Below are 16,837 nucleotides of genomic sequence, written 5' to 3'. Positions count from 1 at the left end.
GGAGACGGAGGTACTAAAAAGGCTGGCTGTGCTTAGGGAAGATAAATCACCTGGTCCGGATGGCTCACATCCCAGGTTGCGAAAGGAAATGCGGATGCAGATAACGGAAGGGCTTGCTATAATCTTCCAATCTTCCCTGGATACGGGGGAGGTGCCAGAGGATTAAACAGTGGCAAATGCGACACCCTTATTCAAGAAAGGGTGTAAGGACAGTCCGGGTAACTACAGGCTAGTTAGATTAACAGCAGCGGTGGGTAAGGTTTTAGAAAGAATAATCAGGGTAAAAAATCAACAGTCACTTGGAGAGGTTCGAGTTAATTAAGGAGAGTGAGCATGGATTTATAAATGGGAGTTCATGCTTGACTAATCTAACTGCATTTTTTGATGAACTAACAGAGCAGGTTGATGAAGGGAATGCAGTGGATGTTGTTTATATGGATTTTAAGGAAGCGTTTGACAAGGTACCACATAAAAGGGCGGTTAACAAAATTGAGGTTCGTGGTATAGGAGGGTCAGTGTCCAATTGGATAGAAAATTGGTTTAAGGACAGAAAACAGCGAGTCTTATTAAATGGTTCTTTGTCAGACTGGAGGATAGTCGACAGTGGTGTGCCCCAAGGGTCAGTGCTAGAACCACTGCTTTTTTTGCTCAAGGTAATTGACTTGGATCTTGGAATACAGAGTAGAATCTCAAAATATGCCGATGACACCAAACTTGGAGGAGCGGCAAACAGTGAGGATGATATCAACTGCCTGCAACAGGACAGTGATAGGCTAGCAGAATGGGCAGACAGGTGGCAGATGGAATTTAATAGTGACAAGTGTGAGGTGATGTATTTTGGCATAAGGAATAGGGAGAGGCAATATATACTTAATGGCACAGTTCTAAAGAGTGTGCTGGAATATAGGGACTTGGGGTTCATGTGCATCAATCTTTGAAGGTGGAAAGTCATATTGCGAGAGTGGTTCGCAAAGCATATGGGATCTTGGGCTTTATAAATAGAGGCATTGAGTACAAAAGCAGGGAAGTTATGCTGAACCATTATAAAACTCTGGTTAGGCCCCAATTGGAGTGTTGCTTCCAGTTCTGCTCAGCAGACTTTAGAAAGAATGTGAGGGTCCTTGCGAGGACGCAGAGGCGATTTACCAGAATGGATCCAGGGATGGGGGATTTTAGTTACAAGGTTAGGTTGGAAAAGCTAGGATTATTCTGCCTATATCAAAGCAGATTAGTGGAGAATTGATAGAGGTGTAAAACACCTCTAGAGAACAGGCCATCCTGGACTGGGTATTGTGTAATGAGAAAGGATTAGTTGACAATCTTGTTGTGTGGGGTCCCTTGGGTAAGTGCGCCCATAATATGATAACATTCTTCATTAAGATGGAGAGTGAGAGAGTTGATTCCGAGACTCGGGTCCTGAATCTAAACAAAGGAAACTATGAACGTATGAGGCGGGAGTTGGCTATGATAGATTGGGGAACGTTACTTAAAGGGTTGACAGTGGATAGGCAATGGCTAGCATTTAAAGAGCGCATGGATGAATTACAAAAATTGTTCATTCCTGTCTGTGCAAAAGTAAAACAGGAAGGGTGGCTCAACTGTGGCTTACAAAAGAAATTAAGGAAAGTATTAGATCCAAGGAGGAGAAATATAAAATGGTCAGAACAAGCAGCAAACCTGAAGATTGTGAGCAGTTTGGAATTTAGCAGAGGAGGACAAAAGGATTGATTAAGAAGGGGGAAATAGAGTATGAGAGTAAGCTAGCAAAGAACATAAAAACTGACTGTAAAAGCTTCTAGAGATATGTGTAGAGAAAAAGATTAGTGAAGACAAATGTGGGCCCCTTACAGTCAGAAACGGGGGAATTTATAATGGGGAACAAAGAAATGGCAGACCAATTAAATACATACTTTGGATCTGTCTTCAGAAAGGAGGATACAAATTATCTCCCAGAAATGTTGGGGAACATAGGGTCTAGTGAGAATGAGGAACTGTATGAAATCAATATTAGTAGGGAATGTTTGGGAAATTGATGGGATTGAAGGCCGATAAATCCCCAGGGCCTGATAATCTACATCCCAAAGTAATTAAGGAAGTATCCCTTGAAATAGCAGATGCATTTCTGGTCTTTTTTCAAAATTCTGTCGACTCTGGAACCGTTCCAATGGATTGGACGGTAGTTAATGTAACTCCGCTATTTAAAAAAAGAGGCAGAAAGAAAACAGCGAATTATATACCGGTTAGCCTGACATCAGTCGTGGGGAAAATGCTGGAGTCCATTATAAAAGATGTAATAGCAGATTGCAATAATAACTCGTCTCCACTCCCAGTATTTCTAAATCCCACACATTCACTATAATGTGAACAATTATTTCCTGTTGTGTCTCTCTCAGATTTGTAAACTTCACAGTATTGGAGTGAGGTGACATCTACTGGCGGGAAGCCTGAACTGCAATCAAGCAGCAGTAACTCCACAGTCTGTCAGGGTTAAAGAAACATTGCAATGTGAGGATACAGCGAAGTGGTTTGATTGGGTAGATGGAGACATGATTCCACTTGTGGTGGTGTCTGAAGCAAAGGCCAGAAATACAAAATTGTCATTAATAAAAGAAATGAGGAATTCATGAAAAATGTAGTAACGTAGTGAATGGTTAGAATGTGGATAGAATAGAAAGTGAGATTGGATGGACAGAAGCAGTCTGAAAGGATGGCTGAAACAAATGGTGAGCGCCCTGAATCATTAACTGTGTTTCTCACAGCACAGATGCTGCCAGAGCTGCTGAAAATTTCCAGCACTTTCTGTTTTTATTTCAGCATTTGCAGGATGTTGCTTTGATCTGAAAAAAAAATGGATGATTGGCTGGGAGGTTCCAGTGAAATTACACAGCAGCTAATAAAGCTTGACTTGTCAGTGGCTCGTTGGTCTAGGGGTATGATTCTCGATAAGGGAGCATGGTTAATTAACATGCGAGAGATCCCGGGTTCAAGTCCCGGACGAGCCCTGGTCTGCTGGCATTTTTAGATTAAGGTTATCTATTGGTTTCAGCCTTGCAGAAGTTGGAATTGACTTCCATCCGGACCTGGCTTGAGGACCAGACAACTGGATTCAAAGAGCTTGTCGACAAAATTGCAATTAACTGAATGTACAGATAGCCAAGTGGGAATACAAAGTTGTTGCTTTAATTGTGACCTGACTCCAAAAACAACAGGACTGGGTTCTGGACTGGAATGGAATGGAATTCTTCAGTGTTTCTGTTGTTTGGCTTGCATTGAATCATCGATTTTCTTGTTTTTCACTTTGTCGATGCCTTTGAATAATTGTGGATCCTTCTTCAGAGTGTCTTCTTTCACCAGGTAGTTCTGACCTCTGATGATGTTGATCGTAATCAGCTTCAATTCGCTGATAGTTTTGGAAGTGAGCAGATTTCCTTTGCTTGAGTCTACAACATGGAACTCAGTCTGACATGTGGACCCATGGGAGGATTTGAATGCCATCCCTGCGTTGGAGTTGCATCCATCCAATAAGAGACCGAGTTGAAGTGACAGTTCTGTCAGTCGAATATGAGACTTTTAATGGCAGGGTTGTGAGTTTGATTGCCATTCTGTTTTTCCCTTTTTTCAGGCTTCATGAGCAGAGAGTACAGGGACTGTTTGAAATGAGCAAGTCTCGCTTTGATTCAGGACTCTTACCTCTCAGCAGCATCTCACTATGAAAGATTGAATTTGATCTCATTTCATTCTCAGCTCGGGGTCTGTGCGGCTCAGTGGCACTTCTGGCTGTCTCCCGCTTCACAATCCATCAGTACTGAGAAAGCAATGGGGAATATTACTCACATGTTGTGTTCTTTAATTTTTTGGAAAACTTGAATGTATGTATTTTCTTCCAAAACATGGACAACAAGCCGTTGTTAATGTAGGGATGAAATAGCTCAGTTGGGAGAGCGTTAGACTGAAGATCTAAAGGTCCCGGGTTCCATCCCGGGTTTCAGCAATTTCGCTTCCTTATGTGTCCCTTTCCTTGGTTCTGATTTTCCAGTTGCACAATTTACTTTGAGATTATTTCCCAAGCACCAGTGGATTGAATTTGAGAAACAACACAGAATCATTTACAACATAGAAGGTGGTCATTTGGCCTATCACGTCCATGCTGGCTCTCCCCGGAGCAATCTCGTCAGTTCCACTCACCAGCTCGATCCCTTTCCTCCTGCAAGTTTCTTTCCTTCAAGTATCCATCCAATTTCCTTTTCAAATCATTGATTGTCTCTGCTTCCACCACACTCGTGCGCCAAGACATTACCACCCACAACATAAAAAATTCCACCTCATCAAGGATGGGAAATACTTACATCTTCTATATTTGCTTATTCTCTATTTCTATGAGAATAGACTGGCAGTCAACATGAAAGGAACCCCAAAAATCTTCGAGCAGCATGTAAATGATAAGTGGGTAGTAAGAGGTTGAGTCGGGCCTATTAGGGACAAAAAGGATAATATAAGCTTAGAGGTGCAGGGCAATGTTAGTCTACTTAATGAGTACTTTGCATCAGTGATCACTAAGGAAGTGGAATTTGACAAAATATCAGTTGAAGTGAAGAAAGTAGAGGCAATGGAGAGAGTACAAATTAGGAGAGGGAGGTACTAAAAAGGCTGGCTGTGCTTAGGGAAGATAAATCACCTGGTCCGGATGGCTCACATCCCAGGTTGCGAAAGGAAATGCGGATGCAGATAACGGAAGGGCTTGCTATAATCTTCCAATCTTCCCTGGATACGGGGGAGGTGCCAGAGGATTAAACAGTGGCAAATGCGACACCCTTATTCAAGAAAGGGTGTAAGGACAGTCCGGGTAACTACAGGCTAGTTAGATTAACAGCAGCGGTGGGTAAGGTTTTAGAAAGAATAATCAGGGTAAAAAATCAACAGTCACTTGGAGAGGTTCGAGTTAATTAAGGAGAGTGAGCATGGATTTATAAAAGGGAGTTCATGCTTGACTAATCTAACTGCATTTTTTGATGAACTTACAGAGCAGGTTGATGAAGGGAATGCAGTGGATGTTGTTTATATGGATTTTAAGGAAGCGTTTGACAAGGTACCACATAAAAGGGCGGTTAACAAAATTGAGGTTCGTGGTATAGGAGGGTCAGTGTCCAATTGGATAGAAAATTGGTTTAAGGACAGAAAACAGCGAGTCTTATTAAATGGTTCTTTGTCAGACTGGAGGATAGTCGACAGTGGTGTTCCCCAAGGGTCAGTGCTAGAACCAATGCTTTTTTTGCTCAAGGTAATTGACTTGGATCTTGGAATACAGAGTAGAATCTCAAAATATCCCGATGACAACAAACTTGGAGGAGCGGCAAACAGTGAGGATGATATGAACTGCCTGCAACAGGACAGTGATAGGCTAGCGGAATGGGCAGACAGGTGGCAGATGGAATTTAATAGTGACAAGTGTGAGGTGATGTATTTTGGCATAAGGAATAGGGAGAGGCAATATATACTTAATGGCACAGTTCTAAAGAGTGTACTGGAATAGAGGGACTTGGGGTTCATGTGCATCAATCTTTGAAGGTGGCAAGACATATTGCGAGAGTGGTTCGCAAAGCATATGGGATCTTGGGCTTCATAAATAGAGGCATTGAGTACAAAAGCAGGGAAGTTATGCTGAACCATTATAAAACTCTGGTTAGGCCCCAATTGGAGTGTTGCTTCCAGTTCTGCTCAGCAGACGTTAGAAAGAATGTGAGGGTCCTTGAGAGGACGCAGAGGTGATTTACCAGAATGGATCCAGGGATGGGGGATTTTAGTTACAAGGTTAGGTTGGAAAAACTAGGATTATTCTACCTATATCAAAGGAGATTGAGTGGAGAATTGATAGAGGTGTATAACACCTCTAGAGAACAGGCCATCCTGGACTGGGTATTGTGTAATGAGAAAGGATTAGTTAACAATCTTGTTGTGTGGGGTCCCTTGGGGAAGTGCGCCCATAATATGATAAAATTCTTCATTAAGATGGATTGTGAGAGAGTTGATTCCGAGACTTGGGTCCTGAATCTAAACAAAGGAAACTATGAAGGTATGAGGCGGGTGTTGGCTATGACAGATTGGGGAACGTTACTTAAAGGGTTGACAGTGGATAGGCAATGGCTAGCATTTAAAGAGCGCATGGATGAATTACAACAATTGTTCATTCCTGTCTGTGCAAAAGTAAAACAGGAAGGGTGGCTCAACTGTGGCTTACAAAAGAAATTAAGGAAAGTATTAGATCCAAGGAGGAGAAATATAAAATGGCCAGAACAAGCAGCAAACCTGAAGATGGTGAGCAGTTTGGAATTTAGCAGAGGAGGACAAATGGATTGATTAAGAAGGGGGAAATAGAGTATGAGAGTAAGCTAGCAGAGAACACAAAAACTGACTGTAAAAGCTTCTATAGATATGTGTAGAGAAAAAGATTAGTGAAGACAAATGTGGGCCCCTTGCAGTCAGAAACGGGGGAATTTATAATGGGGAACAAAGAAATGGCAGACCAATTAAATACATACTTTGGATCTGTCTTCACAACGGAGGATACAAATTATCTCCCAGAAATGTTGGGGAACATAGGGTCTAGTGAGAAGGAGGAACTGTATGAAATCAGTATTAGTAGGGGATGTTTGGGAAATTGATGGCATTGAAGGCCGATAAATCCCCAGGGCCTGATAATCTACATCCCAGAGTACTTAAGGAAGTGGCCCTTGAAATAGCAGATGCATTTCTGGTCTTTTTACAAAATTCTATCGACTCTGGAACAGTTCCAATGGATTGGACGGTAGTTAATGTAACTCCATTATTTAAAAAAAGAGGCATAAAGAAAACAGCGAATTATATACCGGTTAGCCTGACATCAGTCGTGGGGAAAATGCTGGAGTCCATTATAAAAGATGTAATAGCAGAGTGCAATAATAACTCGTCTCCACTCCTAGTATTTCTGAATCCCACACATTCACTATAATGTGAACAATTATTTCCTGTTGTGTCTCTCTCAGATTTGTAAACTTCACTGCATTGGAGTGAGGTGACATCTACTGGCGGGAAGCAAGAACTGCAATCAAGCAGCAGAAACTCCACAGTCTGTCAGGGTTAAAGAAACATTGCAATGTGAGGATACAGCGATGTGGTTTGATTGGGTAGATGGAGACATGATTCCACTTGTGGTGGTGTCTGAAGCAAAGGCCAGAAATACAAAATTGTCATTAATAAAAGAAATGAGGAATTCATGAAAAATGTAGTAACGTAGCGGATGTTTAAAATGTGGATTGAACAGAAAGTGAGATTGGATGGACAGAAGCAGTCTGAAAGGATGGCTGAAACAAAAGGTGAGTGCCCTGAAATGTTAACTGTGTTTCTCACAGCACAGATGCTGCCAGAGCGGCTTAGCATTTCCACCACATTCTGTTTTTATTTCAGCATTTGCAGTATGTTGCATTGATCTGGAAAAAAAAATGGATGATTGGCTGGGGGGTTCCAGTGAAATTCCACAGCAGCTAATAGAGCCTGACCTGACAGTGGCTCGTTGGTCTAGGGGTATGATTCTCGCTTAGGGTGTATGGTTAATTAACATGCGAGAGATCCTGGGTTTAAATCCCAGACGAGCCCTGGTCTGCTGGCATTTTTAGATTAAGGTTATCTATTGGTTTCAGCCTTGCAGAAGGTGGAATTGACTTCCATACGGAGCTGGCTTGAGGACCAGACAACTGGATTCAAAGAGCTTGTCGACAAAATTGTAATTAACTAAATGTACAGATAGCCAAGTGGGAATATAAAGTTGTTGCTGCAATTGTGACCTGACTCCAAAAACAACAGGACTGGGTTCTGGACTGGAATGGAATGGAATTCTTCAGTGTTTCTGTTGTTTGGCTTGCATTGACTCATCGATTTTCTTGTTTTTCACTTTGTCGATGCCTTTGAATAATTGTGGATCCTTCTTCAGAGTGTCTTCTTTCACCAGGTCGTTCTGACCTCTGATGATGTTGATCGTAATCAGCTTCAATTCTCTGATAGTTTTGGAAGTGAGCAGATTTCCTTTGCTTGAGTCTACAACATGGAACTCAGTCTGACATGTGGACCCATGGGAGGATTTGAATGCCACCTCTGCGTTGGAGTTGCATCCATCCAATAAGAGAGCGAGTAGAAGTGACAGTTCTGTCAGTCGAGCATGAGACTTTTAATGGCAGGGTTGTGAGTTTGAGTGCCATTCTGTTTTTCCCTTTTTTAAGGCTTCTTGAGCAGAGAGTACAGGGACTGTTTGAAATGAGCAAATCTCGCTTTGATTCAGGACTCTTACCTCTCTGCAGCATCTCGCTACGAAAGATTGAATTTGATCTCATTTCATTCTCAGCTCAGGGTCTGTGTGGCTCATTGGCACTTCTGGCTGTCTCCCGCTTCACAATCCATCAGTACTGAGAAAGCAATGGGGAATATTACTCACATGTTGTGTTCTTTAATTTTTTGGAAAACTTGAATGTATGTATTTTCTTCCAAAATAAGGACACCGAACCACTGTTAATGTGGGGCTGAAATAGCTCAGTTGGGAGAGCGTTAGACTGAAAATCTAAAGATCCCTGGTTCAATCCCGGGTTTCAGCAATTCCGCTTCCTTATGCGTCCCTTGCCTTGGTTCTGATTTTCTGGTTGCACAATTTACTTTGAAATTATTTACCAAACACCAGTGGATTGAATTTGAGAAACAACACAGCGTCATTTACAGCACAGAAGGTGGTCGTTTGGCCTATCACGTCCATGCTGGCTCTCCCCGGAGCAATCTAGTCAGTTCCACTCACCAGCTCGATCCCTTTCCTCCTGCAAGTTTCTTTCCTTCAAGTATCCATCCAATTTCCTTTTCAAATCATTGATTGTCTCTGCTTCCAGCACACTCGTGGGCCAAGTCATTACTACCCACAACATAAAAAAGTTCCACCTCATCAAGGATGGGAAATACTTATATCTTCTATATTTAGCTTATTCTCTATTTCTATGAGAAGAGAATGGCAGTCAACATGAAAGGAAACCCAAAAATCTTCGAGCAGCATGTAAATGATAAGTGGGTAGTAAGAGGTTGAGTCGGGCCTATTTGGGAGAAAGAGGATAATATAAGCTAAGAGGTGCAGGGCAATGTTAATCTGCTTAATGAGTACTTTGTATCAGTGATCACTAAGGAAGTTAAATTTGACAAAATATCAGTAGAAGTGAAGAGAGTAGAGGCAATGGAGAGAGTACAAATTGAGAGAGGGAGGTACTAAAAAGGCTGGCTGTGCTTCGGGTAGATAAATCACCTGGTCCGGATGGCTTGCAGCCCAGGTTGCGAAAGGAAATGTGGATGCAGATAACGGAAGGGTTCAGTATAATCTTCCAATCTTCCCTGGATACGGGGGAGGTGCCAGAGGATAAACAGTGGCAAATGCGACGCCCTTATTCAAGAAAGGGTGTAAGGACAGTATGGGTAACTACAGGCTAGTTAGATTAACAGCAGCGGTGGGTAAGGTTTTGGAAAGAATAATCAGGGTAAAAAATCAACAGTCACTTGGAGAGGTTTGACTTAATTAAGGAGAGTGAGCATGGATTTATAAATGAAAGTTCATGCTTGACTAATCTAACTGCATTTTTTGATGAACTAACAGAGCAGGTTGATGAAGGGAATGCAGTGGATGTTGTTTATATGGATTTTAAGGAAGCGTTTGACAAGGTACCACATAAAAGGGCGGTTAACAAAATTGAGGTTCGTGGTGTAGGAGGGTCAGTGTCCAATTGGATAGAAAATTGGTTTAAGGGCAGAAAACAGCGAGTCTTTTGAAATGGTTCTTTGTCAGACTGGAGGATAGTCGACAGAGGTGTTCCCCAAGGGTCAGTGCTAGAATCACTGCTTTTTCTGCTCAAGATAAATGACTTTGATCTTGGAATACAGAGTAGAATCTCAAAATATCCCGATGGCAACAAACTTGGAGGAGTGGCAAACAGTGAGGATGATATGAACTGCCTGCAACAGGACAATGATAGGCTAGCAGAATGGGCAGACAGGTGGCAGATGGAATTTAACAGTGAAAAATGTGAGGTGATGTATTTTGGCAGAAGGAATAGGGAGAGGCAATATATACTTATTGGCACAGTTCTAAAGTGTGTGTTGGAATAGAGGGACTTGGGGTTCATGTGCATCAATCTTTGAAGGTGGCAAGACATATGGCGAGAGTGGTTCGCAAAGCATATGGGATCTTGGGCTTTATAAATAGAGGCATTGAGTACAAAAGCAGGGAAGTTATGCTGAACCATTATAAAAATCTGATTAGGCCCCAATTGGAGTGTTGCTTCCAGTTTTGCTTCCCACACTTAAGAAAGAATGTGAGCGTCCTTGAGAGGATGCAGAGGAAATTCACCAGAATGGATCCAGGGATGGAGGATTTTAGTTACAAGGTTAGGTTGGAAAAGCTAGAGTTGTTCTGCCTGTATCAAACGAGAGTGAGGGAAGAATTCATAGATGTGTTTTCAGCTATGACAGTTTTAAATAAGTTGGCAAGGAAACATTGTTCCCTTTAACTATTGGTACAAGGACTAGCGGACACAGACTGAAGGTTTTGGACAGGAGGTACAGGGGGAATGTGCGGAAGAATTTTTTTGCACAGTGATTGGTGATGATCTGTAACTCGCTGCCCACGAGGGCGGTGGAAATGGAAATAATCGAGGATTACAAAAGGAATTTGAATGGGCACTTGAAGGAAACAATTTTACAGGGCTATGGGGATCGAGCAGACAAGTGATAACTCGTCTCCACTCCTAGTATTTCTAAATCCCACACATTCACTTTAATGTGAACAATTCCTTCCTGTTGTGTCTCTCTCAGATTTGTAAACTTCACTGTATTGGAGTGAAGTGACATCTACTGGCAAGAAACAAGAACTGCCGTGATGAGATCAGCCATGATTGTATTGAATGGCAGAGCAGGCTCGAGGGGCTGAATTACCGACTCCTGCTTCTAGTTCTTATGTTCATAGAATCACACAGCACAGAAGGAGGCCATTTGGCCCCATTGTGCCTCTGCTGACTCTCTAACAAAAAGATGCAATTAGTCCAACCCCCTGCCTATTTCCCCATAATCCTGGAGAATTTCACTTTGAAATATTTGTCCAATTCCTTTATGAAAGTTATAATTGAATCTGTTTCCACCACTCTGTCAGACAATTCATTCCAAATCCGAATCAGTTACTGGGTTAAAAGATCTCTCCTCACCTCCCCTTGACATTTTTGGTCAATTATTTTAAATCTATGTCCTCTGGTTACTGACCCCCAGGACATTGGAAACAGTTTCTCCCTCTCCACCGTATGAAAATCCTTCATGATTCTGAACACCTCTATTAAATCTTGCCTTAACCTTCTCGACTCTGAAGAGAACAATCCCAGCTTCACCAGCCTGTCCAGAGAACTGACACCCCTCATCTCTGGCATCATTCTAGTAAATCTCCTCTGAACTGTCTCAGAAGCTTTGATGTCCTTTCTAAAGCCTGGTGCCCAGAACTGGACACATTACTCGAGCTGAGATCGAGCCAGCGACGCCCACATCCCACGAACGAATAAAAAAACGCTCCCTAACCAGTCCCCAATTCTTAAGCATTTATAGACGCTCCCTGCCCAGTCCCCAAATCTTATTCATTTAAAAACGCTCCCTGCCCAGTCTCCAATTCTTATCGATTTACAGACGCTTCCTGACCAGTACCCAATACTTATCGATTTACAGATGCTTCCTGACCAGTACCCAAATCTTATTCATTTAGAGACGCTCCCTGCCCAGTCCCCAATTCTTATCCATTTACAGACGCTCCCTGATCAGTACCCAACTTTTATTCATTTAGAGACGCTCCCTGCCCAGTCCCTGATTCTTATCCATCTGCAGACACTCCCTGACCAATACCCAAATCTTATTCATTTAGAGACACTCCCTGACCAGTACCCAAATTTTATTCATTTAGAGACGCTCCCTGCCCAGTCCCCAATTCTTATCCATCTCCAGACGCTCCCTGCCCAGACCCCAATTCATATCCATTTATGGACGCGGTTTCGGGAAGCCTCACCGGGAAAAGCTTCACCGTCGCCATCCGCAGGGATACAGATAGGATTGTTCCATGTTATTGTGGCCCGGAGGCCCTGCTCCAGCTGTGTGAGCCCGCAAAGGGCGCGGTCTTCTCGCACTTTGTGAATATCCCGCTCCAACTCCGAACCCGCAGCTCCAGCGCCTGACAGAGCTGTCTCTACTGCGCCTGCGCGCCCCACTCCTGTAACAGATTGGGCGGATTCTGGGCCGCGGAGCATTCTGGGTACCACACCTGTCATTAATGCTATTCTTTCAGCTGATAGGTTTTATTACGTACATTTCATGCCCTGGTATCGTCGTGAGTGTTTTCTTTTGTACCTGTCAGTGCCTGGGAGGATAGAGTCAGCTTCACTTTGTAACCATGAGTTTCTGGTGTGAGAAAGTGGTGTTTAACTCAGTATATTTCAGTTTTTGGTCTGTGACTGTGGATATTATTCAGTACCTGTTTGTTTCTGCTATTACTCTGTGAGTTTCACCACATATCTTTCAACAACTTGTATGTGAGCATCAGCTTTTGTCTATATCTATCAGTTTCTGAGAAGTGAGAAAGGGTTTGATTCTATCCCTATCAGTTTCTGTTACATGCATGTGTCTTTAATCTGCACCTCCTCTGAGTGTGTCTTCGTCTCTGTACTTGTAGGTGAGTATGTGTTTTGCTTTGTATCTCTCAGTCTTTGAAGTGTGAGCCTGGGTTTGTCCCTAATTTCCTTTTTACCTTGCAGTTGGGATATGAAAGAAAGATTTTTACACGTTACCTGCCAACTGCTGCTAAGTGACTGTGGGTTTCACACTGTAACTGTCAATTTCTTGTCTGGTAATGCGAAGTTTACAGTGCACCTGTCAGTTTCTAGTCTAGGACTGAGTTGGTTTTACTCTGTCCCTAGCGTTCGCTGGTATGTTAGTGTGGGGTTTACATTGCACCTGTCAGTTTCTTGTATGTGAGTGTTGATTTCACTCTGAAAAGAATCATAGATCACAGAATAGTTACAGAACAAAAGGAAGCCATTCAGTTCTTTGTGCTTGTGCTGCTTCTCTGCACGAGCAACTCAGCTTATGCCACAGACTCATGTATTCCATGAAAACATGCACTTTTTTTCACTTCAGATAATTATCTTTTACCATTTTGAAAGTCATGGTTGAATCAGCCTCCATCACACTCTCAAACAGTGCATATCAGATCTTAACCACTCGCTGTGCAAAATAAGTTTTTCCTCATGTTGCCTTTGGTTCTTTTGCCATTCACCTTAAATCGGTGTCCTCTGGTTACAGAGCCTTGAATAATATTCCCCATTGCTTTCTCAGCACTGATGGATTGTGAAGCAGGAGACAGCCAGAAGTCCCACTGAGCCGCACTGATCCCGAGCTGGGAATGAAATGAGATGAAGTTCAATCGTTCACAGCGAGATGCTGCAGAGAGATAAGAGTCCCGAATCAAAGTGAGACTTTCTCATAATTTTGCTGAATTTCATTTCAAACACTCCTTGTACTCTCTGCTCATGAAGCCTTAACAAAGGGAAAAACAAAATGGCACTCCAACTCACCACCCTGAAATCAAAAGTTTAATGTTCGACTGACTGAACTGTCACTTCCACTCGGTCTCTTATTGGATGGATGCAACTGTATTCTTCAACGCAGGGGTGGCATTCAAATCCTCCCATGGGTCCACATGTCAGACTGAGTTCCATGTTGTAGACTCAAGCAAAGGAAATCTGCTCAGTTCCAAAACTATCAGCGAAATTGAAGCTCATTACGATCATCATCATCAGAGGTCAGAACTACCTGGTGAAAGAAAACACCCTGAAGAAGGATCCACAATTATTCAAAGGCATCAACAAAGTGAAAAACAAGAAAATCAATGAGCCAATGCAAGCCAAACAATAGAAATGGGAAAGGTTTCCTTTCCATACCAGAACCCAGTTCTGTTGTTTTTTGGAGCCAGGCTTCAGTTAAAGTTACAACTTTATATTCCTACTTGGCTCTCTGTACATTTCATTCATTCCAATTTTGTCGACAAGCTCTTTGAATCCAGCCCTCTGGTCCTCAAGCAGGCTCCATATTGAAATCAATTCCGCCTTCTGTAAGGCTGAAACCAATCGACGACCTTAAACTAAAAACACCAACAAAGAAGGGCTTGTCCAGGATTTGAACCCAGGATCTCTCACACATTAATTAATCACTTACCCTAAGCAAGAATCATACCCCGAGATCAACATGCCACTGATATCAGAACTTCCTTTTAGCTCCTGTGGAATTTCACTGGCAGCCAAAGCCAATCATCCATTTTTTTTCAGATCAAAGCAACATCCTGCAAATTCTGAAATAAAAACAGAAAGTGCTGGAAATGTTCAGAAACTCTGGCAACATCTGTGGAGAGAGAAACAAAGTTAACCTTTCAGGGCGTTTACCTTTTGTTTGAGCCATCCTTTCACACTCCTTCTGTCCACCCAATCTCACTTTCTATTCTCTCTAGATTCCACCACTCACCATCTAAATACATTTGTCATGAATTCCTCATATCTTTTAATAATGACAATTTTATATTTCTGGCCTTTGCTTTGGACTCCACCACAAGTGGTATCATGTCTCCATCAACCCATTCAAACCCATTCACTATTTCCTCACATTGCAATGTTTCTTTCACCCTGACAGACGATGGAGTATCTGCTGCTTGGTTGCAGTTCTTGCTTCCTGCCAGTAGATGTCACCTCACTCCAGTACAGTGAAGTTTACAAATCTGAGAGCCACACAAGAAGAAAAATTGTTCACATTATAGTGAACAAGTCCCTCTATTCCTGCACACTCTTTAGAACTTTGCCATTAAGTATATATTGCCTCTCCCTGTTTCTTCTGCCAAAGTGCATCACCTCACACTAGTCACTATTAAATTCCATCTGCCACCTGTCTGCCCATTCTTCGCCTATCATTGTCTTGTTGCAGGCGGTTCATTTCATCCTCACTGTTTGCCACTTCTCCAAGTTTGGTTTTATCGGCATATTTTGAGATTCTGCTCTATATTCCAAGATCCAAGTCATTTATCTGTAGCAAAAAAAAGCAGTGGTTCCAACAGTGACCCTTGGGGTCGAGCACTGTATTCTGTACAATTTAGGTTTCCTTATTTTATATTTATTTAGAGATACAGCACTGAAACAGGCCCTTCAGCCTACCGAGTCTGTGCTGACCAAAAACCACCCATTTATACTCGCCCTGCAGTAATCCCATATTACCTACCACCTACCTGCACTGGGAGCAATTTACAACAGCCAATTTACCTATCACCTGCAAGTCTCTGGCTGCGGGAGGAAACCAAAGCACCCAGCAAAAACCCACATGGTCACAGGGAGAACTTGCAAACTCTGCACAGGCAGTAGCCAGAATCAAACCTCGGTTTTTGGAGCTGTGAGGTTGCGGTGCTAACCACTGTGCCGCCCATGACAATGCCACTACGCCATCACCTCCCCTTATCTAAGGAAGGATAGACTTGTCACAGAGGGAATGCAATGGAGATTCACCAGACTAATCCCCTTATGATGAGAGACTGCAGAAACTGGGCCCAAATTCTCTGGAGTTTCAAAGAATGAGAGGTGATCTCATTGAAACTTCCAAAATTCTTACAGGGTGTGACAGGGTAGATATGGATAGGATGTTTCCTCTGTCTAGTGAGTCTGGAAGAAGGGGACACAGTCTCAGAATAAGGACAGGCCATTTGAGACTGAGATGAGCAGGAATTTCTTTACTCAGAGGGTGGGTAATCTGTGGAATTCTTGATCCCAGAGGGCTGTGGAGGCTCAATTACTGAACATATTCAAGACAGAAATCAATAGATTTCTAAATACTACCGGGATCAAGGGATATGGAGATAGCAGGGAAAAATGGCAAAGAGGGATATGATCAGCCACGATCTGTTTGAATGGCGGAGCAGGCTCGATGGGCTGAATGGCCTAATGCCCCTATTTCCTATGATCCTATGAATCCCAATAATGTACATCAGACGTTAGACCGAGCTATGCATTACATACCAGTTCAAAAATCCCACAGAGATTAAGACTGAAAGATTCAGTATCAATTCCATTACTACAAAGTGAAGGACTTGGAGCTTGCAGACCAGCCCATGTATAAGATTGAAAGTTATGTTTTCATTCACAATCATTTTCACAGAGCTAAATATTGAATACCAATCCACAACTTGCACAGGACTACCAAATAAAACCTACAACTGTAAAATACAGTTAATCCATATTTTAAATTAAACACAAGGCAAATAAATATTGATGCATCAAGAGAGCGGGAAACAGTGAAAGTGGAGTGGACAGGAGTCCAAGCATGCTGGAGTTTGGAACAAAGTGAATAGTGACATCACAGGAAAGCTGCAAGGTGACAGGTTGTGATTAACGGCTGTTAGGGAGTAACTGTAAATAGTTAGTACACCACTGTTAGGGTGGGTGTGTAAATGGCTGGGTTATAGCATTTCAACAACAGGCAGAATAAAAAGAGTATAAATTAAGTATTAATGATAAGGGACAAGTGAATCGTTGGTGAGTTTTTTGGAGTAAGGTTTATCTTAACTAGTGAACTGTATTGATTTTTAGTGGGATTTATCAGTACTAGGAAAGTTTTATTTATAATTCTAAGGTGTTGTAGTACTGTTAAGGTTTTTTTTTAGCAGTAGCAAATGGTCAACTAATGACAGGGGTGTTTCAACCTTGAGAGTGCACCTCCTGTGATATGTGGG

At 42.4% G+C, this 16,837-nt stretch overlaps 1 non-coding gene across 1 annotated transcript; it reads left to right on the top strand.

Moving 5' to 3' along the window:
- Positions 1 to 8,545: 8,545 nt before the first annotated feature.
- trnaf-gaa (transfer RNA phenylalanine (anticodon GAA)) lies at positions 8,546 to 8,618 on the top strand. The gene has a single exon. It is a non-coding gene; the product is annotated as a tRNA-Phe (tRNA).
- Positions 8,619 to 16,837: the final 8,219 nt, after the last annotated feature.

The sequence above is a fragment of the Heterodontus francisci genome, unplaced genomic scaffold, assembly GCF_036365525.1.
Source record: "Heterodontus francisci isolate sHetFra1 unplaced genomic scaffold, sHetFra1.hap1 HAP1_SCAFFOLD_59, whole genome shotgun sequence".
NCBI lineage: Eukaryota > Metazoa > Chordata > Chondrichthyes > Heterodontiformes > Heterodontidae > Heterodontus > Heterodontus francisci.
This window is presented reverse-complemented; position numbering and strand designations above follow the sequence as displayed.